Source organism: Silene latifolia, chromosome 4 (genome assembly GCF_048544455.1).
Source record: "Silene latifolia isolate original U9 population chromosome 4, ASM4854445v1, whole genome shotgun sequence".
NCBI lineage: Eukaryota > Viridiplantae > Streptophyta > Magnoliopsida > Caryophyllales > Caryophyllaceae > Silene > Silene latifolia.
In genome coordinates, this window is record NC_133529.1 from 4,418,219 (window position 1) to 4,442,303 (window position 24,085).

At 45.4% G+C, this 24,085-nt stretch overlaps 1 long non-coding RNA gene across 1 annotated transcript; it reads left to right on the forward strand.

Annotated features, from left to right (window-relative positions):
- Window positions 1–22,958: 22,958 nt before the first annotated feature.
- Window positions 22,959–23,499, forward strand: LOC141651992 (uncharacterized). Its single transcript, XR_012546927.1, has 3 exons — window positions 22,959–23,082; window positions 23,190–23,347; window positions 23,460–23,499. It is a non-coding gene; the product is annotated as an uncharacterized LOC141651992 (long non-coding RNA).
- Window positions 23,500–24,085: the final 586 nt, after the last annotated feature.

Below are 24,085 nucleotides of genomic sequence, written 5' to 3' on the forward strand. Positions count from 1 at the left end.
ATGATGATAATTTTCTCTTGAAAATTTATTTTAGGAGTTTTAGGAGAAGCGACGAAGAAAAGACGGAAGAATTATATGATTCAAAGCTTCGGCAGCGCTTCTATTTATACTAATTTGCTGTTTCCAAAATCCGTCAGAATAAACCCCTCTGGGAACAGGCGCGGCACCTGCTGCGCCTCTTCAAAGGGACGCAGCTGGTGCTGCGCCTCTTCCCCAGGCTCACTCCTGTGATTTCCGCGTTTGGATCTTTCCTAATTCTATAACACGCGTGATTTCCTATTCCTATGGGATTTTATTTTGGTAAACTACGGAAGTTTACCATGTTTTGGGATTTCCTAATTTCGCGGGCACGCATTTCGAGGCGACATTGACATTTTCGCCATTTTATCACATTTGTGTATTTAATTGTCCATTTAATTCTTTTTATTATTCAAACTTTCATATATTTATTTCATTTTCTTAATTTCTTTGGCTACATTTTCTAACTTATGAATTTCTATTTTTCTTTTTTTTTCGGGGGTAACCCTCCCTACCGTCCGGTCATTTGTCATTTCATTTCCGGCAAAATTTTTGCATTTTTGCGTTTCTTTTGAGTCTCATTGTGCGCTAATTAAAGGCCTTATATGTATATAAAATGTGTGAATCGCGTGATTTTCCATGTAAATTTCGGCAGCATAACGGCATAAACCGTTATCTACCAAACCTGTTCAAGAACTAACCTGCAGGTACAAACAAACAACCCAGCAGCAAAGGCACTCAGGCCATCATATATACAAGCAAACTGGGGGCTTGCGCCCCGAACAAGTCCAGATGTACAAGCAAACTGGGGGCTTGCGCCCCGACCAAATCAAATCCAAAAAAACTGGGGGCTTGCGCCCCAAACCAAGTCCAAAAATGTTTCAAAATCAAAATGTACAAATCTACAAAACTACACAAGCTACTGCTGGGCACCCTCCAACTCAAAGAACTCTCGCCATCGAGCGGCGATCTCGGCATCCCGAAACTCGAGCTCCTCGACAAGCGAGCCGTCTCCTCCCGAGCTCGGGCCAACTCTCGTCCCGACTCGCGGTCACCCCCGCAAACAAAGAACGAATTGGCTCACGTCAATCAACTCAATTGGAAAACCAAAACTCAAAAAAAAAAAAAAGAAGATCGAAAAATGGGCACAAAGGTTCATACCGACGACCTCGCCACCGACGAGTGCCTCAATGGCCGTAGCTCGTAGCCGGTTGGCCACCCTCCATAGTGCCACGAACCGAGATGGCGCGACCTGCATTTCAAAAGGAAACTCTCAGCAAATTAAACAAATTCAGTCAAACGTGTTCTTACACGAAAACTATGCAAAATGGGAACTCACCCTCCGAATCAGATGCTGCCAGTCATCCAGGCCAGCATCCGTCACAGCTACGTCAAAGTCACGTAACTCAGAGATCGTCGTCCTCCCTGTAGCGTCAGTGTACTCGAGGGTCTCGGGGTACTCTGGGGGCTCGATGCCCGCCGCCTCAACCTCCTACAAGGACAAAACAACTCTCGTTAATCGATGATCCTTCGTCGTAATTTTCAAAATCAAATCAACAAGAAAACAAAGGATACTCACCACTACCGGCCAATAGGCCAACCTCCCGTAAAGGAACGCCGAGTAATCCTCCTCAGGGAGAAGAAGGTCGTCGCCATCGGCACCGCCAGGTCCGCCTCCTCTCGGCCTCGAAGGCTCCCTAAACATCGTCCTAGGAGGATCGACGGGAACCGTCAACGCGCCCGAAGCACCGACGAGCTAACCGCCGCCGGATACCATACAGACCCATCGACGTCCACAACAGCAGCCGACTCGAACTCCTAGGACGAAGGGTCTCAGCAACAAAGGGAGGCGCTCCAGCGTACTCCGCCCAAGGTCTGGGCACCCACTGTGACAATATGAAGGCAAAGGTCATTCCTATGATCAATTGAAAACAAAATATGAGAAGATGTGAATGAATACAAATGGGATACTCACGCTGCTCAGCTGAAGGGCGTTCACATCCCGCCGGTAGACATTGTGAGAAGAACGCTTGCTCTTCGTCCGGCACATGACCCAATCCCTCACCACGGGATAGGCCCTCTCCAACGGCTCCGTCCTCTTGGGCGCGAGGTCCGGAAAGTAAGAGTACACCCACGCCTGTAAAACAGAATAGTCAATGACGATCTCTCGATCTTTGATAAAAGAAAGGAATTTACGTTGATCTAAAGGAAGGTTCATACCTCCAACAAAGAGCCCGGTCCGACAGCGCCGCCAGGAGAAGTCCCTTCTCCATCATCTCTGGGCGAACCATGGCCCTCATAAAGCGGATGAGGACCGCAAAACCAAAGTGAGTGACCAGTCCCAACGCCCTAAGGAACTCAGGTCAGAAAGAAAGGGGAGAAGCTTCGTCGACAGCCTCTCACCCTTGTCTCCGAGGTAAATCGAAGACAAGAACCACCAAAGCCACAGACGAGCCCTCTGCTCGGCTGTACAAGGAGGAGGAGCCGTCTCCCTCCCATCGATCACCACCGATCTGGGGTCTTCCCGCAAAGTAATCTCGAACATAGGTACGGGTACCAAACCCGCACGCAACAGCCTTCGGCGACAAGTTCCAGCCGATCAACCTCCTCGCCTCGGCCGAATCCGCCCTCATGCCAGCCTCCGGCCACACCATCTCCTCAGTCCCGCACGGCAGGCCAGAAATCATGCCGTAGTCCTCCAAGGTGACTCCCACCTCACCAAAAGGCAGGTGAAATGTGGAAGTCGTATCCCAGAATCGATCCAAGAAAGCGCGAACCAGGCTAAGGTTGGCCCGCAACTTCCTCTTCACGATATCCCTCCAAACCCGGACAGAGGACCAAATGCTCCGCGCTCGATCATGGCCCTCTCCTCCTCCGACAGCCGCTCGTAGTGCTCCATCGCCGTCGTATACCCCGAGAACGACCGGATGTTCCCGGCCTCCTATCATGATTTGAAACAAAGCTATCTTTAGTTTTGGAATAAATTTGAAAGAGATTTGAACAAAAACGGAAAAGGATAGGTAATGAGTTAGGGAATTCCTATTTACCAAGCTCTTCACCGTCCTGTAGGACAAGTGACCCTCGACAGCCCACACAAGGTGCCTACTTTCCTGTGTCTCGGCCCACGCAGGAGCGCCTCTCACCTGGCGACCCCCTCGTCCGAGGTGGGCCCGTCTCGGAATCTCCTCCTCGTCGCCACCTCCTCCTCGGGGACCTCCTCTGCAGCAGCCATCACCGCGGCGGTGAAGGCTTGCTCTAAAGCCTCCTCAACAACAGCGGCGTCTATATCCATGGGATCTCTCCCGAGAAGAGGAAGCATCGTCACCGCAACGATTAAAGCAAATCCGGGCCGCGTCACATGACGACAAGCCCTTGTTAAGTAGTTTTCGAGCCTTCAAGGCCCGGAAATCGCCCCTTTCCGGCCATCCTTGGCCATGTTTCCTAAACCCAATCACCCATGTGATGAATAGGGTCAAGTCAAGTCAAAGTCAAAGCCTAGTTCCGAGTTCGAGTCGAAAATTCGCGCAAACATTTCGCTATAATGGCGATTATGCCCTAAAAAGTGTCCTGCAAAAGTTGTCACAAACCAAACTTCCGAGATGACAGGAAGTTTACCCATCATCCAAGGGTCCCTACTATCAAATTTCATCACAAATGGGCAATCCTAAGGCCATTTTCGAAGCAACTTTCGATCTAGCTGTGAAACCGTCTCAAAATTCGCTCAAGGGCTCAAAACTTGATGAAAATTCGAAGTAAATACATGGTTATGTTCCTAACATTGCCTACTACTCGTTTCTAGTATCAATTTGGCATGACAAATCCATTTGGGGGAAAAGCCCCAAATTTTCGATCAATTGGGTCGAAAACCCTAATGCTCGCAGCTCAAAATTCGACAAAAATGAATGGTTAATGCAAGATTAAAGCACATACCTCGATTAGTCATATTTTAAGCAAGCTTTTGAATCCAACCTTGATAGAAATGGTGAAGATTTGAGAGAGAAATTGAAGGATTTGTGTTTCGAATGAAATGAAATAAAACCTTTTCGATTTCGCGTTTTTACGCGGAATTCTTTGAATTGGGGGAACAGACGGCAGCAGGCGCGCGCCTCTTCCAAGGGACGACTCTCTTGCTGCGCCTCTTCCTTTGTTTCCCTCCTGTTGGATTTTCAAAAATCCGTTATGAGTTCGTTACTCGTGGGCCCATCTTTGGTGCGCCTCTTCCTCGATGACATTTTATCACTTTGGTCCGTTTCGACGATTTCCTTTCGTTCCGGCCCGCATTTTATCCAGTGCGACAATATTTCGCAGATTGTCCGAATTCATTTTATCCGCACAGATGGCAGATTTCGTGAGATTGCTCAACCATTTTGTCTGGCGCAGTAGTATTTCGCAGTACTGCTCACTCGAGACTTTCTTCCATGACGATTAAGATGTTCCTAGTCGTCAAATCATTTTATCCAGCGCAGTGGTATTTTGCAGTACTGCTCACTCAAGACTTTCCCCGACGATCAAGATGTTCCTAGTCGTCGACATATTCCCCAACAAGAGTTCGCTTGAGACCGACGCAAGCAGATTCAACTTCCAAATTTCGCCAGAATTCGCTCGAGACCGACGCAAGCGGATCCCCAGCAGTTTCTACCAACGTCCTGCTGCTTTCAATATTTCTTGTTTCCCCGCGGAGTTCGACAGGGTGTCGTTCTCCAGAAGTTCCTATACCCAAACCTTAGTTACCTTTAGGTCAGAACTTACTTTTGGCCTCCTTCCCGTCGATGCTTTCCTTTAGGGCCCCATACCCTAGCACATTCATATATAACCTTTAGGTCTTAACCTTAGCTCCTATGCACCTCCGAAAGCATCTCGAGGAAGAAGTCTCAGGTATGACCTCTTCTTATGGCTGGCGAGCCTCCTTACGTAGTCTAATGGACTTTAAACGACCCTCCCCGATAGTCGACAGACTCTAAAATGTTCCCGACGATAGGTCCTTGGTTCAGACCCCTTGAGCCGCCTCGCGTCGCCATAGTCGTCAGGTTGTAATCTTCGATTGACCTGATGGCTATACTTTGACTTTCGCCTTGTCCAAGCCTCAGTCAAAGTGGGGGCTCTGTAGACACCTCGTTTCTGCACCCCTCGCAAACCACCCGGTGATGATTGGGCCGCATGTTTGATTCGCGGAACGATTAGTGACAGTTCGTAAGATTATCGTCAAGTGATTGCTCAAATATAAATGTCAACCTCTTAGTTGTCATCTACGTGCCGATACGGTCGTTTTGGCAGTAATTAGAGTACATTCGGGGTCCGGGTCAAAAACCGTCTCCATTTTCTGATAGCTGTTAAAACCCGAGTCGGAATGTTCTGGAATGTTCCGGATATTTCTATTCCATATTCATCAAATTTTATCTTTTGGCAAATAATATCCCGTAATATTCAAAAGATAATCAAATTAAATCCGTCCTACCATAACTAAAACGCGGAAATCTTTCTTAAGCAGGAGGAAACCCCCTGGGAACAGGCGCGGCACCTGCTGCGCCTCTTCCAAGAGACGCAGTGGCTGCTGCGCCTCTTCCCAGGCCCTTCTTTGCATGATTTACGTATCTTTTTTATATCTTTCCGAGATTCACTTCCAAAGAGTCTCCGAAACCCTATTCCTTCACGTGATTAGTATAAATAGGAGCTTTCGTTCCTCATATTTCTCACGCGAGTGTCCGCCCTTCTCTTCTCCCTTTGCATTCTAGACTTCGTTCTTACTAATTGGCGCCTACGTGCTTGGACTTCCGACCACGTAAGCTCGGATCTTTCCGGGTACCAGCCTCTCCGTTGCATGACCGACCAATTTGACCACTACACTCAATCAATTCTAAATTAATCAATCGTTTTCCTCTTACGAGGGCACTCTTTCCTTGCATTCGCGTCGAGCATCACTAATCGATCTTCTTAGTTCTTCTCGTTCCGTCAACATGTAAGTCTGAGGGTGTATTAATCTCCCTTTTGTTTATTGCATTTAATTATTGTATAACAATTGTAAGGTTTATGTCGAAAGTATCTCGTTAAAACCGATTTCTAAAAACCGTCTTTAAAACCTGTTTTTTGCGGATTTCCAGTAGACAGACGTCGAGAAAAGACGCAGCAATCGCTGCGCCTCTTGAAGGAGCGCAGCACTCGCCGCGCCTCTTCGTGAGGCCGCCGCAGATTCCGCTTCTTTTCTTCTTCTTCCTCCGTCCTCTCGTAATTCGTACTCAAAAATTGTTCCTTTCGTTTTGTTCTTTAATTCTTCATCACGGTAATTTATAATTCATATGTATAACGTATATAATTCATCATTCATGCTTAATTAGTCGTCAAGTCCGGCTTAAATCCCTTATAATTCATATTTGCGGGTTTTCGTCATTAATTCAAGTTTCGGGTTTTAGAAGTTCAATCTGTTCATATTGAGTTTCTGGAATTCGTTATTGATAAATTTGCATCTGTTTATTTATTGTTCATCACTAATTCGTCATCGTTCATCGTGTTTAATCTAATTCGTTTTGTTAGTTTAATCATTCATTTATTAACGTCGGCCCTTCACATAGTTAATCCGTCTTATTTCCGTCTCATTCATGTTTATTGTTTTCATAACCATCAATCATATGTAAATAACATGCTAATCACTTTCATCCGAGTAAATAATTGAATCGATTCATTAAATTCACCAATTAACGTTAACAATTGCGATTTTGGCTTCACAACAGAGTTCGTCCTGGGAGCAGACGCAAAGAATGCTGCGCCTCTTCCAAAGGGCGCAGATGTCTCTGCGCCTGTTCCAGGACGACTTCTGTCCCTGAACTCCTTTTCTGCCTTGACCTATATTAATTAGTTTACGTATCAATTAACTAATATTCGTAATATCGCTAATTCCTGTTCGTTGATTTGTTATTTTATTCTTTTATTCGTTTTATCAAATCATCCGTTTTATTGGTATTTTCGACATAAATCAATTAAATCCATTGTAATTATTGTAATTTTCATTATTGTAATTTATAATTATTGTATTTATTATTTGTATGCTTCCACATGTAAATCAACATTAAATCCCACTTCGACCCTAATTGTTTGCTAATTAATTGTTCACCGACTTAGCTAATTTCACATGTTAGGATTAATCTATGGATGTTGCATTGCATGCATATAGCCGACGATATATCAAGTACGAATAACTTCCCTAATCATTAGTAGAGGCCGCTATCGAGGCGGGCGGGATTAGGTGTTCGATCAAAAGAGCTTCCTAATACGTACCCTCACCCCTTACTCCAGATCTCCGTGAGCACCCGTGTTCATTGGCATCCACGAGAGTCATTCTAGACATAGAATGCTAAGGGTAACGATTGCTTAGTGTTCATGTCACTACTTTGTGTCTTGACATGACACGAGGTATTCGAACGGTTCCAATTTCCCATAAAAATTGGTGGCGACTCCATACAAAATGCAAACGCTTGTTTTCGAGCCCCTTCACCCCCAAGCGCCCCCGTGGGCGGCCCGCTGTCCACAGTTTTTCAAACCAAACGGCATCATTTTGTACATGTCTGTGCCGTGTATGGTGATAAATGCGCACTTAGGCATGTCTTCTTCGGCCATGAATACCTGATGGTACCCAGAAAAGGCGTCGAGCAGGCTCAGCATAGTGTAGCCTGCCGTTGCGTCTATTAAGCTATCTATTCGAGGCAAGGGATAGCAATCTTTAGGGCATACTTTATTATGATTTGTAAAATCAACACACATCCTACACCCCCCTGATGACTTCTTCACCATTACAACGTTAGCTAGCCACTCAGGGTAAGTATAAGGCATGATAAAGCCCGCCTCTAACAACTTATCTACCTCGGCCTTGATGGCATCGTCTTTCTCGGCCGAGGAGTTCCTCATCTTCTGCTTCACAGGGCGAGCACTGGGGAGTACGTTCAGCTTGTCAACGATAACCTCTCGGCTCACGCTTGGCATCTCGGCGGCTGAGTACGCGAAGACGTCTTTGTTCTTCCTCAGCAGGTCTAGGAGATTGGCTCTGAACTTTGGCTCCAAGCCGACACCGATAGTTACGGTGCGCCCTGGGTCAATCTCTATCTGCTCGGTCTCGGCTCCTTCGACCACGCCGACGTGGTTGGTGCTCATCGGATCACCCTCCTGTTGTAAGGATGGGCTCTTCCCTTTCTCTGACTTTTTCGCCACTTTGAAGGACTGCATGTTGCATCCTCTGGCAGATATCTGGACATTGACAACTTCGTCCCTCTCGTCCTTTGAGACGAGCTTTTGCACTTCCCCCCAGTCCGAGACATACATCAATGTCAGGGCCCGGATGGACATTACAGCATCGGCCTCGCTCAAGGTGACTCGGCCTATGAGGACGTTGTAGGCAGACGAACCGTCGATGACCACGAACTCATATAAAACATTTTTGGCCGCATCGGCTTGGCCAAACATCACCGGCAGTCTGATAGACCCCAGGGGTACCAGGCCGGCCCCGGAGAAGCTGTACAGTGGGTTGGTGCAGGGGCTCAGGTCCTCAATCTTCAGGCCGAGATTGAGAAAGCATTCCCTGAACATGATGTTGGTATAGGCGCCTGTATCAATTAGGCACCTCTTCACCAAGTGGTTGGCTATGCCTAGGTGGACCACCAGCGGGTCGCTGTGTGGGGCTACGACTCCTTCGTAGTCTTTTCTTCCGATGGTTATATCGGGGACGGTGTGAGCGGGGGTCGCTGTGGTGGGCACAAATTTGATGGCTTGGTAAAGCTCATTTAGGTGCCGTTTGTGCCCATTAGCGGACCCACCGTTCTCGTTCTCGCTGATGACAACGTTGATCACTCCCATCCTGTGGAATACTGATTTCCGCTTTTCCCCGCCAGAGCTGGATTCTGGGTTCCCAGCTACGTACTTGCTGAGGGCCCCCTTTTGTATCAGCTCCTCAATGGCGTTCTTCAGTTGCCGACAGTCGTCGGTCTTATGGCCGGTCTGGCCGTGATAATCGCAAAATTGGCTTGCGTCGCCTTCCCTCTTCATCTTGGGGGCTCTTGTCCACTTCTGCCCTTCGCTCTTGCTCAGGGCGAAGACCTCGGCCGGTGTTTTGACCAGAGGGGTGGGACCGCTGTACCGCTTATGGGTGTATGGTCCCGAACTCCCCCCGGCGTCCGCCGAGTTTTGCTTTCTGCTGGATCTTTCCGGCCGTGACCTATTGCTGTCACGGCGTCCTTCATCCTCGTTGTCTCGGCGGCTCCTCCTTCCTGAGTGCGCAGATTCACTGTGGCTGACCCAGGTCTTGTGGTAGTCCTCTACCTTTATGGCTTGGTCGGCCATCCTTCTGGCGGAGTCCAGGTTGAGATCCCCGCACTTGATCAGCTCATCTTTGAGCTCGCCTTTCGGGAGGCTCTTCATCAGTGCGAAGGCCGCTAGCTCGGCATTCAGCTCCCGGATCTGCTGAGCTTTCGCGTCGAACCTCTTTCCGTAGCTCCGGAGGGACTCGTCCTCCCCCTGTCGGATAGTGAGGAGATCGGATGTCTCCACGGCCCTTCTCTTGTTGCAAGAGTACTGGGCTATGAAGTTGTCTCTTAGGTCGGCGTAGTAATACACCGAGCCATTGGGTAGCCCCTTGTACCAACTTTGGGCCATCCCATGAAGGGTTATTGGGAAGATTCGGCACCAAACCTCATCAGGTTGCTCCCAAACCGACATGTAAGACTCGAAAGCCTCGGCGTGGTCGGTCGGTCGGGTCGCTGTCCCCTTTGTAGGATAGGGGTGGCAGCTTTAGTTTACTCGGCACCGGAACCTCGAGGACGCAGGTGCTGAGGGGCTGTCTGACCACGTGCCGAGTGGCACGTGGCGATCGGCTCCTCGCGGCCCTAGTCCGGCTTCTCTCCCCGTGGCGGGAAGGGCTTCTTGTTGTCCGACTTTGAAGAGTCGGACTTCTGTCTTCATTTCTTCGGGGGTGGCCTCTTTGATGCCGCGGCGACGCTGTCCTCCCTCGCGTGGGGGAAGGACTTTGGTCGGCCACTGACACCACGGGCACCGCCGGCGTCCTAGTATGCTCCACTCCTTGCATTGCCCCGGACAAGTTGTTCGGGGTCACTTTATGGGCCCTGGTCACCTGCGGTTGTGCTGCCGTCACCGGCGTTGCGGCGGGGGTGATCGGCGTATTACCCATTAGGTCCAGGAGTAGCTTCAGCTTTGCTGCATCGACCACATGTCCCATGATAGTGACATGGCCGGCGGGCAGCGGTGTTTCTGGTATTATTGGCATCCCGTACGCCGGCTGAATTACTCGGCCGGTGGGGGACCGCCAATCCGAAGTGTGGACCGTATCATCTGGCGAGATTCGGTTTCGTCAGTCACAACTATTTCTTGTTGCTTTGACATTTTCTTAGCTTGTTGGGTGGGTTTTGTGTTTTTTTTGTAAGGGATTTGACTAGCTTCTAGTATCTTTTTCCCCACAGACGGCGCCAATTGTTCCGGGTGTAATTCCAGAGCAGTATTGTTTACCACGTAAGCTTGATGAATGGATGTCCTTCCTTGCTTTGACTCTTCCTTTCGGTCTCTCCTGAAACGATGAACAAACTGAGGGCTCGACTTTGCACCGAGCGTACTCACTCCGACGCTCAAGTCAGTGAACTTAAAGGGATTAAGTTGTGTGTTACTTGACAATGTATATTGTAGAGAGATAAGGGAGTTTATACCAGATGAATAGTGAGTTTTAGGTTAGATTGTGGATCCCCTTCTCAATGAGAGAAGTGGAGTATTTATAGACTTTCACCTTTTGTCACGTAGTGGCCAAGTGGCTAGCAGGTGGAAAGACTGTTCTACCCTCGGCCGAGGGGCCCATGGCAGGCCGGCTGACTCCATGCCGAGGGGTCTTGGATATGAGTACGCGGATATGTCTCCCGGCCGGCTTATAGCTCAGCCGGGACCCAAGTGACCGGCCGACAGGCTACGTCGGTTAGGCGGTCTAACATGTTGACTTGCTGTCTCTTGATCCTTGACCTTGCTCAATATGTTGACTCGGTCAGGGGGTGCAGAATATGCCTCATCAGATAGAATGGTCATTTTATTCGCCTAAAAAGGAAACATGTAAAGTGGAGTTGAATGAACGAAAAAGGAATATATGTAAAGTGGAGTTGAATGGAGGGAGTATAACATTCATGACGATAAATCAAACAATATCATGAATAGTGTCAAAAAGTCAAATGTAACCTTTGGTTTGGATGGAAGGGAGTAATTAATCACCTTACAAACAAATAAATAGAGATCAGATACACATCTTAACATTCAAACGGATTAAGCATTATTCACTAAATATAAGATAAATCTTCTTTTTTTTCCATACATTCTATTTTTGTCTTGTTCTTATAACTTGGTCAGTCTTAAGTTTAAGAAAGATCGAAGAAATGATTACTTGTTTGCTTTGAAAAAATCAGAATAAAAATATCACGTGAATTAAAAATATGGACCTAGTTGAAAATTATATTATTAAATACAAATAATACTTCGTAATCTAGATATTTTTTTTAAGGAGGCACAAGTTAATTAAACGTTGTACAACTTTTATAATATATACTCGTATTAAAATTTAATAAGAATCTGCGGAGTACAAATAATAACAGTAATACAAAGTAATAGTTTCTCGTATCTCTTAGAAAAAACGAAGAATAGAAAACAAAAAATAGTGGTATTTGCTAGTGTTCCGGGTGTAATTCCAGAGCAGATGTTTGTTACCACTCGTAGCTAGTAGAACGATGTCCTTGCTTGAATCCTCCTTGCGGTCTCCTGACACGATGAACAAACTGAGGGCTCGGCTTTGGCCGAGCGTACTCACTCCGACGCTCAAGTCAGTGAACTTAGAGAGAAGTTGTTGTAACTTGGCTAAGAGTATATTGTAGAGAGATAAGGAAGATATTACCAGATGAATAGTGGTTATTAGGTCAATTTGTGGATCCTTTCCTCAATGAAGGTTGAGGAGTATTTATAGGCATTCACCTTTTGTCACGTAGTGGCCAAGTGGCCAAGTGGCTATCAGGTGAAAAGACCGTTGTACCCTCGGCCGATGGACTGTGGCCAGGCTCGCCGAGGGTCTTGGATATGAGTACGCGGATTTGTGTCCCGGCTGGCTAGTTGTCTGGCCGAGACCAGGTGACAGGCCGATGGGCTCCATCGGCTAGACTGTCTAAGTCGTTGACTTTCTTTGTGGATACCCTTGACTTTGCTCAATATGTTGACTTGTCGGCGGTGCGAATATGCCCCATCAATTTGCCCCCAGCGTAGTCTATGCCGTGGTATGGGCTCCGATGTATGTGAACGTATATTCTGCGTAAGTATTTTTGCAAAATTTTTGGTATCGGCTTCTTCTGAAGCATCGGCGTGGTTCTTGTTAGGCCGTACCATATATATCCCCCCTCCACATGGATGCGTAAGGGGCATCCGATGTGGAAAAGAAGGTGACGCTGGCCGAGACCAGGGCTGAGAGTGCCGGTTATTTTTGATTGCCCCCGGCCGGTGCTTCCTGGCTTGGTCGATCATGTGGCCGGCGGAGAGCAGGTGCCTAGGAATTTGTTGAGGGAGATGAACAGGCGAAGAGATGTGAATGGGCGTGTTGAATACGCTTGGTAACTGTAGCATTGATTGACATTCAACTGTTGCAACGATTGACATTCCGTGGTTGCATGTCTGACACGTGTCTCTGCTCTGATTGGTTGACGCTTCATGGGCCGTGTCCTGATTGGTCCTTCTTCATGGGCTTTTCCCTATAAATAGGGCAGTTATTCCGTGATTTTGGCCATTACTTTCATTTCCTCAAATTTTTCCAAAATTTTCTCCCAAAATCTTCCTCTCTTTAAACTTTCAAAGGCTTTCTTTTCTTCCAATCTTCGGTCTTCGATCCGGCGAGTGTTTTTCTTTGAGGTAAACAAACAAGTTTTCTTTTATTTCGTTAGTAATTGTTGCGAACATGTCCTCTCGTTGATGCCGGGCTAGTACTTCTTGGGGGGTTCCCCGTCGTGCTTTGACGAGGAGGGGATACTAGAAGCCGTCCCGTTAAGGTTTGGGGGCCCTAGGTCTCCCTCTCCCGTTGCTGATCTGCCCCTCCTGGAGGAGTTGGAGGATGAGGATGATGCTGATGCTGATGCTGAGGGGGCTCCCGTTGATGGTGGAAGGACGACTATCCCGGATCATGGTGAGGCCGGCACGACTGGCCTCGACCGTGTATTTACAAATAAATTCGCAAGCGATTCCGGGAGACTCTTTTCGAGATCATTTCTCCTTCGGTGAGGGGTATAAGATTGTTATCCCCGAGGAGGGTCGGCGGTCTGCTTGTCCTCCCCGGGTCATATCGGGCGTGCATATTAGGCATCCGGAGTATGGGCTCGGTTTCCTTTGAATGAGCACGTCATGGCCATTATCAAAGCTATGAACGTTGCCGTGGCCCAACTGCATCCGTTGGCCATGAGGACGATAGTCAGCTTTGTATGGATCTGTCTCTTTAGGGGGGAGGTCCCATCAGTTAACTTGTTTCGCCGCCTCCATAGTCTTCGGCCGTCAAAATCCGGCAAAGTGGGGTGGTACAGCGTACAGACGGAGCCGGGCTACGTCTCTGTGAACAAACTCACTTCTTGCAAAGACTGGCAAGGGCGATGGGTGTACGTCCAGGTGCCGGATGACTACCCATTGCCTCGGTCTTTCCAGAGCCCCGTTCACTTACGGTGTGAGACCCGGGAAGAGTATGAGAAACACATCTCCCGGGGTAGCAAGGTTAAGATGGACGCTTCGTTTGTCCCCCTTACTGCGGATGAGAAGCGGGCGATGTTTGTTTGATGCCGAGGAGGGATGGTCGCCCCCGACTCGCATTATTATCCAGATGATGAGCCGCTATATGCCGCGTCGGCCTCATACCGGCCCTCAACTGGGGTGAGTGGGGTCGGTGTGAGGCCCATCTTTGTTTGTTGTGTTCCTTTTTCAGAGCCTTGTTTTACTTCCTTTATGTAACTCTTGTTTGATTTCTTGCAGATCGGTTTGGGCGGGATCTGTCTGAGAAGGACTTGAAGAGGCTAGGGCTTGACAAGGACGGGAAGGTTGTCAATCGGCGTCCTACGGCTGAGTTGAAAGATCGCAGGCTATCCCCCAACGAAATCATGGAAAAGCAGACGAGGGGGTTGGATCAGGAGACGGCCCATGCACGGGTTCTTGTAGGCGTGCCGAAGAGATCGAAGAAGGCGGCGTCCAAGTCGGCGGCGGTTTCAACGCCAACTCACTCTTCGACCCCGGTGGTCCAAAAGGATCATGTGGAGGTGATCAACATTACTGAGGAGGAGGTGACCGCTGCTAAGGTCCCTTCTCCGAAGAAGAGGAAAGACCCACCGTCTGCCTCCACCGCTGCCGGGGAGAAACCTGCCTCTACCAGCCCTCCAAAAAAGAGGGTCCAAACTGGTACGGATCTAACCTGTGGTTCGGATTTAGCCGGTTCGTTGGACGTTCGATGTGAGACTTTCGATGTGTCAATGCACGGTGACATGGATGCCCTGTGTAAATTTTTTGTAGATCCATCATCGGCAGCCGGCGTTCTCACTGAACGGCAAGCAGGGAAGCAGCCTGAGCAGGCGTTTGAGAAGGCGGGTGACAGGAATGTCACCGTTGACTCCTCTCCCCAGAAGGCTACTCCTACCGAGCTCGTGGCGGAGGGTGAGAGAATATATAAGAGGTTGGGGAAATGGAGCCGTCTAGCCGCCTCCCTCATCATGGAGCAGGAAAAGGCCGCGGCCCAATCTGGGCCACTGATTGCAAAGCTCAAGCTTGATCTCTCTGCTGCGAGAGGGGAAGCCGGGAAGGCTAAGCTGGATCTTCGTGTTGCCGAGAAGCGTGCGGAGGAGGCTGAGAAGCTGCTGAAGGCCGAGAGGGCCAAAGTTGAGGAGGCTGACGGCGCCACGGCCAAGATGATGGATGAGCTGGAGAGGTATAAGGGTGCCTACGACGGCGTGGTTGCCAAGAGGGACGAGTGGGAGGATCTGTTCCAGAAGCAGGCGGAGGTGCTCAGGAACACACAGGCTATCCTGGCTCAAAAAGAGAAGGATATTGACATGCTTCAAGATGATCTCCTCCCTAAAATGTGCGTTCAATTCCGGGACCAGGCCGAGGAGGCGGCTAAGGAGGCAATCAGAAGGCTCGACCCCGACGGCACTTTCCCGTGGGATAAATATGACCAGCTCCTGGATGAGATGGCTGAAGCTGCGGAAGCAGCGGCTGCTGAGAAGGCGGAGGCGGCGAAAGCAGCTCAGATAGCGTTGGCCAAGGCGGCCTATGATGCAAAGGAGGCCGAAAAGGAGGCTGAGAGGCTAAAGGTGCCTGAAAATGTCGAGCCCTCTCTTGAGCCGGCCACCGTAGATGCTGCTGCCTCTGATGGAGGGAAGCAACAGGCATAGGGAGACGGGCGGTCGTCTCCAGACTCACCCGGCATCTCGGATAGCCTTAGCTGTTCGGGGGCCAACTATTGAGCCTTTCCTCCCTGCCATCTTTTGGCGCTTCAATTGATATGCTTGTAATCTTTTGCTTTTCTTTTCCCTGTTTGTAAAAAAAAACTTTCTTGGTAGGTTGTGTTTAGGCTTACCCCTATGGGGGGACCGTCGTCGTATTCCTCTTTTAATTCTTTTAACAAAGTTTGTCCTATTGGCCTTTGGCTAGGCCGAGGCATTGATCAACCACCTTTGTTTGTCCTTTTGCGTTATTAATTGAGTGCCTTCGTTTTTACCTTTGGTATGGCCGAGGCGGTTTGAATGCATATTTCAACTGCGTAACGTCTTTGATGTATTGACCGGTACGTCCCCGTTGCTCTCGGCAAGTTGCCGAGGTAATCGGGGTTAAGGCTCGATAGCAATTCTTCTAGCGTATCGGTCATTGTGTCCCCGTCGCTCTCAGCCAATTGCCAAGGTAACGGGGTTATGGCTCGATAGCAATTCTTCTAGCGTATCGGTCATTGCGTCCCCGTCGCTCTCGGCCAATTGCCAAGGTAACGGGGTTATGGCTCGATAGCAATTCTTCTAGCGTATCGGTCATTGCGTCCCCGTCGCTCTCGGCCAATTGCCAAGGTAACGGGGTTATGGCTCGATAGCAATTCTTCTAGCGTATCGGTCATTGCGTCCCCGTCGCTCTCGGCCAATTGCCAAGGTAACGGGGTTATGGCTCGATAGCAATTCTTCTAGCGTATCGGTCATTGCGTCCCCGTCGCTCTCGGCCAATTGCCAAGGTAACGGGGTTATGGCTCGATAGCAATTCTTCTAGCGTATCGGTCATTGTGTCCCCGTCGCTCTCGGCCAATTGCCAAGGTAACGGGGTTATGGCTCGATAGCAATTCTTCTAGCGTATCGGTCATTGCGTCCCCGTCGCTCTCGGCCAATTGCCAAGGTAACGGGGTTATGGCTCGATAGCAATTCTTCTCTTTGGGTGGCGATTATGGAGGACAGGCACTTGGATGGAAAACTTGGTTGTTTCTTCATTTAAGACCACGCGTTGGGGTGTCCACATTGTGTTTGGACACCTCCGCCGCTATACAAAGTACTTTCTTAAGTTGTCGGTGTTCCAATGGCTCATCAAAGGCACACCCTCCATGTCTGTCAGCCGGTATGTACCCGGCCTCATTTCTTCAACCACCTTATAGGGACCCTCCCAGTTGGCCGTTAGTTTACCGTGAATATTTCCTTTGTTGGTGGCGGCCGACTTTCTTAGGACTAGATCTCCTACTTTCACTACAAGAAAATCTGAAACAGGCGACCGAAATTTGGCGACTGAAATAAGTAGTCGCCAAATTGGCGACTGATTTTTAAATTGGCGACTGAAATTAGTCGCCAATATGGCGACTGACTTTTTCAAAAAAGGAATCAAACTTGGCGACTGAAACTTTCAATTTGGCGACTGAATTAGATATAGTCGCCAATTTGGCGACTGAAACTCAGTCGCCAAATTGACAATCAGTCGCTAAAATTTTTAGTACAAACCAGGCTGTCATTTTAAAAGGGAATCTTTTTGGCGATCGACTTATGGAATTTGGCGACTGAAAATAGGGTAGTCGCCAAATTTGGCGACTGATTTTCAGTCGCCAAATTCAAAAAGTCGGTCGCCAAATTTTTAATTACTTTCAGCCCCCTCTCTCCTACTTTACTCTTTGCGAAACAAAAAAAAAAAAAAAAAAGAGTCGAGCAGCGATTTGGCGAACGACGGACGACACCAACCAACAACACCACACAACCACCCTTCCACCGCCATTTCCACCGCCACATCCACCCTCTTTAATTAGGTTTGTTGTTTTTGTTTAATTTCAGTTTATTTAGTTTAATTTATTAGATTAATTTATAGTTAGTTTGATTAATTTGTGGTTAGTTTGTTAGATTTATTTGTAGTTAGTATGTTAGATTAATTTGTAGTTAGATTTAGTTTAATTTGTGTTTGAATTAAAAGGGAATGATTAAGGGGGTTTGTGTTTAGGTTTAGGGTTATGGGTGGGGGTTTGGTCGTCCGTGGGTGGTGGCGGTGGGGGAAGGGTGGCCGTGGGCCACGGTGGTGGCGGTGGGGGAAGGGTGGCCGTGGGTGGTGGCGGTGGGGGAAGGGAATTATTGTTATTATTATTAGTATTAGTATTATTATTAGTATTAGTATTATTATTATTATTATTATTATTATTATTATTATTATTATTATTATTATTATTATTATTATTATTATTATTATTATTATTATTATTATTATTACTAATTAAACCGCCTTATTATTATTAATGTTAAGCTAAGTGAAACCGTCCTTTGCATTAATGGAATTAGCTAAGTGGAACCGTCTTTTGGATTAAGAGAAATTATCTATTAGCTAAGTAGAACCTTCTTTAGGACTTGATTTTGATAAATTTAGTTTGATAATTCATGTTATTGATGAATTGAGGTAGAATAACCTTGTTATTTTTGTTTTTCTTTTCTCTTTTCGGGGTTGTCTGTGTTGCTAGGCACCACCGTCTGCGGTAGTTGTTGCTTCTTGTTTTCTTTTCATTTTTGCTTTTACTTGATTAGGTAACCTCCTCTTACCAGTTACTTTTTAAATTTACTAATTTTAGTTCAAATTATGTTACGGACTTTAGGATAGAAGCCTTTACTATGTGGTTGAATTGGGCTATTGATTGACTTAATTAATTTAGTACTTGATTGTGTTGTTGTTTGATTTGATGTTGACTTAGTACCCGTTCAAGAATTACTCATTAGGAGTAATTCTTGAATAGTCCCCATTTTGGGATTGTCTTTTATGCGTTTCAAGTCATTTAGGTAGTAAACACGTACTTGTGATTTATTAATGAGGAATGAGTTTGGTGGCGATCCCTTTAATGTTCTCCGAATACATGTATATGTGTATTTGGAGAATGAAGGGAATTCGCCGAATTTTTTCCTCATTAATAAATTACAAGTGTGTTTGCTAGTGACTTGAAACGTACATTGACGGGTTTAGGTTGGAGTGATAAGGACCCCATTCGAAGATGGATTACTTATTGACAATATTTATATATTGTTTTCATATGTTTATTGTATAATGTGGAGTATAATGTTTAAATTTTGTATTTAATATTATTGTTATTTTTTAAAAATGTTTAAATTTCTTTGGGGTCTTCTTTAGATTAAAATGAAGAGATTGGAACGTTCATGGATGTATGAAGGAAGATTAGACCATTCCAATAAGAAAAGACGTCCTACCGCTAGATTTATAAAGGGTGTTAGCGAGTTTATTGAATTTGCTAAACAACAAGATGAATATGACTTGGTAGACAAAAAACTTAGGTGCCCTTGTGCCAAATGCAAAAACCTGAAATACCGGCTTGACATTGTAGTAGAAGAACATCTCATTATAAACGGGTTTAAGCCAAATTATTACAATTGGATTTCACATGGAGAAGCATATTCTCCAATTCATGAACAAACTCACACCCAACAAATACAAAATGATGAGAACCCATATAGAGAGATGGTTGTTGATGCTATGGATTCCACTATTTTTAATAGTGATGACCATACAACTATTTCTGAAGAACAACCGCCACACCCACAAGCAAAAGCCTTTCTTGACATGTTAAAAGCCTCAGAAAAACCCTTGTATGAAGGAAGCAGAATGACATTGTTACAAGCCGTTTCTAGGCTAATTACCTTGAAATGTGAGTTCAATATGCCATTTGTTGCTGTTGATGGCATTGCCTCGTTCCTTGAGGAATCTTTCCCCGATGATAATATCATGACCCGAAGTTTCTATACTACCAAAAAAGTAGTTAAAGGTCTTGATTCGGCATGAAAAGATTGATGCATGTCCTGAAGGATGTATGCTATTTTGGAAAGATGATGCTTTGCTTGACAAATGTAAAGGTTGTGGGGCGGATAGATATGAGACAAGTGAAGGAGATACAGTTTTGGTGTTGAAAAAAGGCAACGGTAGTAAGAGGGCCAAAAAGAGTAAGAAACCAATAGCATGTAACCAATTGTTTTACTTTCCTCTCGCACCAAGACTTCAAAGAATCTATGCCACCAAAAACATTGCCGAACAAATGAGATGGCACAAAGAAAACCCACGTGCTCCGGGGAAGATGAGTCATCCTAGTGATGGGGAAGAATGGAAACGATTTGATCGGATGTATCCCTGATTTTGCCAAGGAACCCCGCAATGTACGACTTGGCTTGTGTACGGATGGATTTGATCCTTTCGGTAATTTTGGGAGGAAGTATTCTTGTTGGCCCGTTATGGTCACACCATACAACTTACCACCTTGGTTATGTATGAAAAGACCATTTATCTTCTTGTCACTTATTGTTCCCGGACCAAAAAGCCCGAAACGTAATTTGGATGTTTATTTACAACCATTGGTGGAGGAGTTGAAATATTTGTGGGAAGTTGGGGTGGAAACTTATGATGTGTCTAAAAAACAAAATTTTCAACTTAAAGCTTCCTTTTTGTGGACAATAAATGATTTTCCCGCCTATGGTATGCTATCTGGGTGGACTACACAAGGACAAAAAGCATGTCCTTGTTGCATGGAGGAAAGTAAAGCATTTTGGCTTCCCAATAGCAAGAAAATAAGCTGGTTTGATTGTCATAGATGCTTCTTACGAGAGGGAAATCCACATAGGAAGAACAAGAAAGCTTTCACAAAAGGTAAAGAGGTGCTTGATGCCCCTCCGAAACGAGTGCCTGGGGATGAGATATGGAAGACGGTATGTGATTTACCATCCCCTATTGATGGTACCGAGGAAGAATTTAAAGAATTGAAAAAGCAGAAAAACGGTTGGTTTAAAAGAAGCATTCTTTGGGACCTTCCTTATTGGAAGACAATGTTGATAAGACATAATTTGGATGTAATGCACATAGAAAAGAATTTCTTTGAGCAACTAATTGACATGATCATGGATGTAGAAGGTGAAAAATGTGATAGCATTGCTTCTAGAAAAGATTTGCAGAAATTTTGTCATCGTCCCAAATTACACATTCGCGGCGACGGGTCTAAGCCAACATCCATTTTCACTCTCGACAAAGCTAAGAGAAAAGTATTGTGTGAGTGGTTACAAAATTTGAAGTTTCCTGATGGGTATGCATCAGATTTTAGTCGATGTGTTGATCTTAAGAAGCTGAAGTTGCAAGGCTTGAAAAGTCATGATTGTCATGTATTCATGGAGCGATTATTACCCGTTGCTTTGAAACACCTCGTGCCGACAAACGTTTGGAATGCAATTGTTGAGATTAGTCAATTCTTCCGAGATTTATGTGCCTCTTCAATATGTGTTGATGACATGATTCGTCTGGAAGAGCAAATACCACAGATATTGTGTAAGCTTGAAATGATCTTTCCTCCTGCATTTTTTAACTCCATGGAGCATCTACCTGTTCATTTGCCATATGAAGCCAAAGTTGGGGGACCCGTCCAATATAGGTGGATGTATCCATTTGAAAGGTAATTAAGATAATCTAGCTACTTTTAAATTAAAATTAATAATAATAACTAATCTATTTATTATATGTTAACTTTATTATTAATAAAACTCATCATTAACTTTTATAGGTTTCTTAATCATTTGAAGAAAAAAATTGGTAATAAAGCTAGGGTGGAAGGTTCTATATGCAATGCTTATTTAACGGAAGAGATTGCAAACTTTTGTTCTCTTTACTTTGAAAAACATATAGAAACCAAAGCAAAAAACTTGAATGTTGAGAAACCGGATGAAGTAGACGGAAGTTTACCCGAATTTTTTCAAACTCAAGATGATGAAGGGTGTTCATCAAAGGGGCAAACACGATATTTGGATGATAAAGAGTATAATCGTGCCCACCTTTACGTGCTATCTAATTGTGACCTCTTGGAGCCATACGAAACACAGTTTGTTAATGATTTCATTCAGAGGAATCCTAATATAAGTAAGGATGATGTTTGGGACAAACATGAGGACCAATTTCCATCATGGTTTCAGAAACATGTAATTGAGTTGAATATTCAAGATGATTTGATAAGAAGTTTGGCTTTTGGTCCTTCAAAAATGGTAAGAACGTGGAATCGATACTCGGTTAATGGGTTTAATTTTCAAACATTCAACCACGGTAAAGCTAAGGCTAGGTGCAATTGGGGGGTTACTATTTCTTCTCTTGATGACAACGAATACTATGGTATAGTTGAAGATATCTTTGAAATTAGTTATAGTGGACGTGGCCGAGCTTATAAAACTGTCTTATTCAAGGTTGACTGGAAGGATAATTCTGTGGCTGGAATGAGAGTACATGAACAATACAAGCTTGTAGAAGTGAATCGTACTAGAACATACTCTAAGTATGATCCATTTATACTTGCACATCAGGCTCATCAAGTGTATTTTGCTACTTATCCAAGCACAACAAATGATAGAAATCAAAATGCGTGGTGTGCAATCTTTAAGACGAAGGCACGGTCACAAGTTGATACAACTTTTTTCAAGAAGAAAACGTTTCAAATGAAACGCTTTTGTCTCCACCCGATGAAATCAACTATGAGCATGAGAATAAAGATGGTGAAGACATGGAAGAGGAAGAATTTTATGATGTGGAAGAGAGACTGCCGGGGGAGGATGAGGCGGAGGAGGAGGAGGAGAGAAGGGAAGAAGAGGAGGAGAGGAGGGGGGAAGATGAGGTGAGGAGGAGAAGGGAGGAGGAGAAAAGGAGGAAGGACGAGGGGTTTGGAGATGAAGATGATTATGATGATGATGATGACGATGAAGAAGAGGATGAGGATGAGGACGAGGGGTTTGAAGATGAAGATGATTAAATTGGTATAATTTTGTATTGCTCAAGAGTAAATTATTAAAATTTAGAAGTCTGTATAATTTTCATTTATCATTATTTGTGTTAATTTTTATTTGTATTACAGCAGATGGCTGGAGCAGTCGAGGAGGTAGGAAGCGTGGAGGCGGCTCGGGAGGAGGACAGAGTACGCGTCCGGAGCAGGAGGAGGAGTTTGTGCAGGAGGATCCGATGCGCATGACAGACGGTGACGGTGACGGTGAGGAGACCGACGCTACCGACGAGCCACGGGTGCCGATACGGTACACTTCGGATCATAAGATGATTCTTGAGCCGGCGGGATTATGGTAAGTTTTATTCTTTATTAGTCTACTATTTTGTTTTTTTTGTATTTTTTTTTAAAATAATAATTGTTTGTAATTTTACATGTTCAAAATAAATGCAGGTTTATGGACGATTGCGTGATACGAGGTGTCACGAAAAGCACGAAGACTAATTTCGTGGGTCCAATTCCTACATCGTGGACACAAGCTTCTCAAGCACAAAGAGATGCGTGGTTCAATAACTTTCGGGTACATATTTTCTGTAATTCTTTGTTTTAATAACCAAGGTTATACTTTTATAAATACTAATATGAAATTTTGTCGCTTTTTTTTTTGTAGCAATCATATGCTTGGTCACCGTCTCAAGAACGGAATGTCCGTATCAGGTACGAGGAAGTCGGTACTCGACGATATCGGGACGTGATTTGGAAGGTAGTTAGGCGCCCAAAGGAACCAGAGCACATGAAAGGTATTTAATTAACTTGTTTTGTTATTTGTATTAATTAGTATATACTCTCTTATATTATAAATAATATCAGTAACTTATTAGTTATGATTTCATATGTGTAATTGCAGGTGACAAGTATGAAGGCTTAATAAAGCATACCAAAACTCCCGCTTTTCAGAAGAAGTCTAAGCAAGCATCCCTCAACAAAAGAGGAGGAAAGGAAGACGCCGTGAACGAGCCTACTCATTTCGCGGGTTCACGATCGTTCTGGAATCGTATGTTGGGGGTAAGTTTGTCTATTATAATCACACTTTTTTTTGTTTTCAATGCAACATGTTTATTTTATGTTACATTTTTTGTTGATTTTCTAACATGTATGTTTTTTTTTTTTCATTCAGAGAGGAAAGAAGAAGTCACAGCCGATTGCGTCGGTACCAGAACTGTTTCTTGGACACGCATTCCAGGGTTGACCACAAAGGGGTTAGAATTTGGACTAAGCCAAAAGACAAGCAATTATATGTAAGTTTCCGTAACACTTAATTTTTGTTAATTTACTCTCTTTTAAAATGTCGTATATAAGGTGGTTACCATATTAACTTACAACCATTTGTTTAATATTGTAGGAAGCATTTGAACAAGAAAAAGCCGCCAATCCGAAACTCCAGGATAATGACATATGGTATAAGTTGGTGGATGGCTTCAAGAAAGGGAATGTGTATGGTACAGGAAGTTCAACAGGCTTTCTATGAGAAAACGCGTAGGAGATCGACTTCAACAATTCCGAAGAACACGTATCAACCGGGAATTATTAGTCAACTTCAAAGTCAAATAAGAGAGCGTGATGAACGTGATGCCAAACGTGATGAAGAACTTGCCAAACGTGATGAAGAATTCCGGAAAATGAAGGAAAGAATGGAAATGTTTGAGGATTGGTGGCAAGGTTGTAACCCCGGACCTAGATCCAACTACGATCCAAATGATCCGCCTGGTCCACATGGGGGGAGTGGAGCCGGTGTTGGCTTCC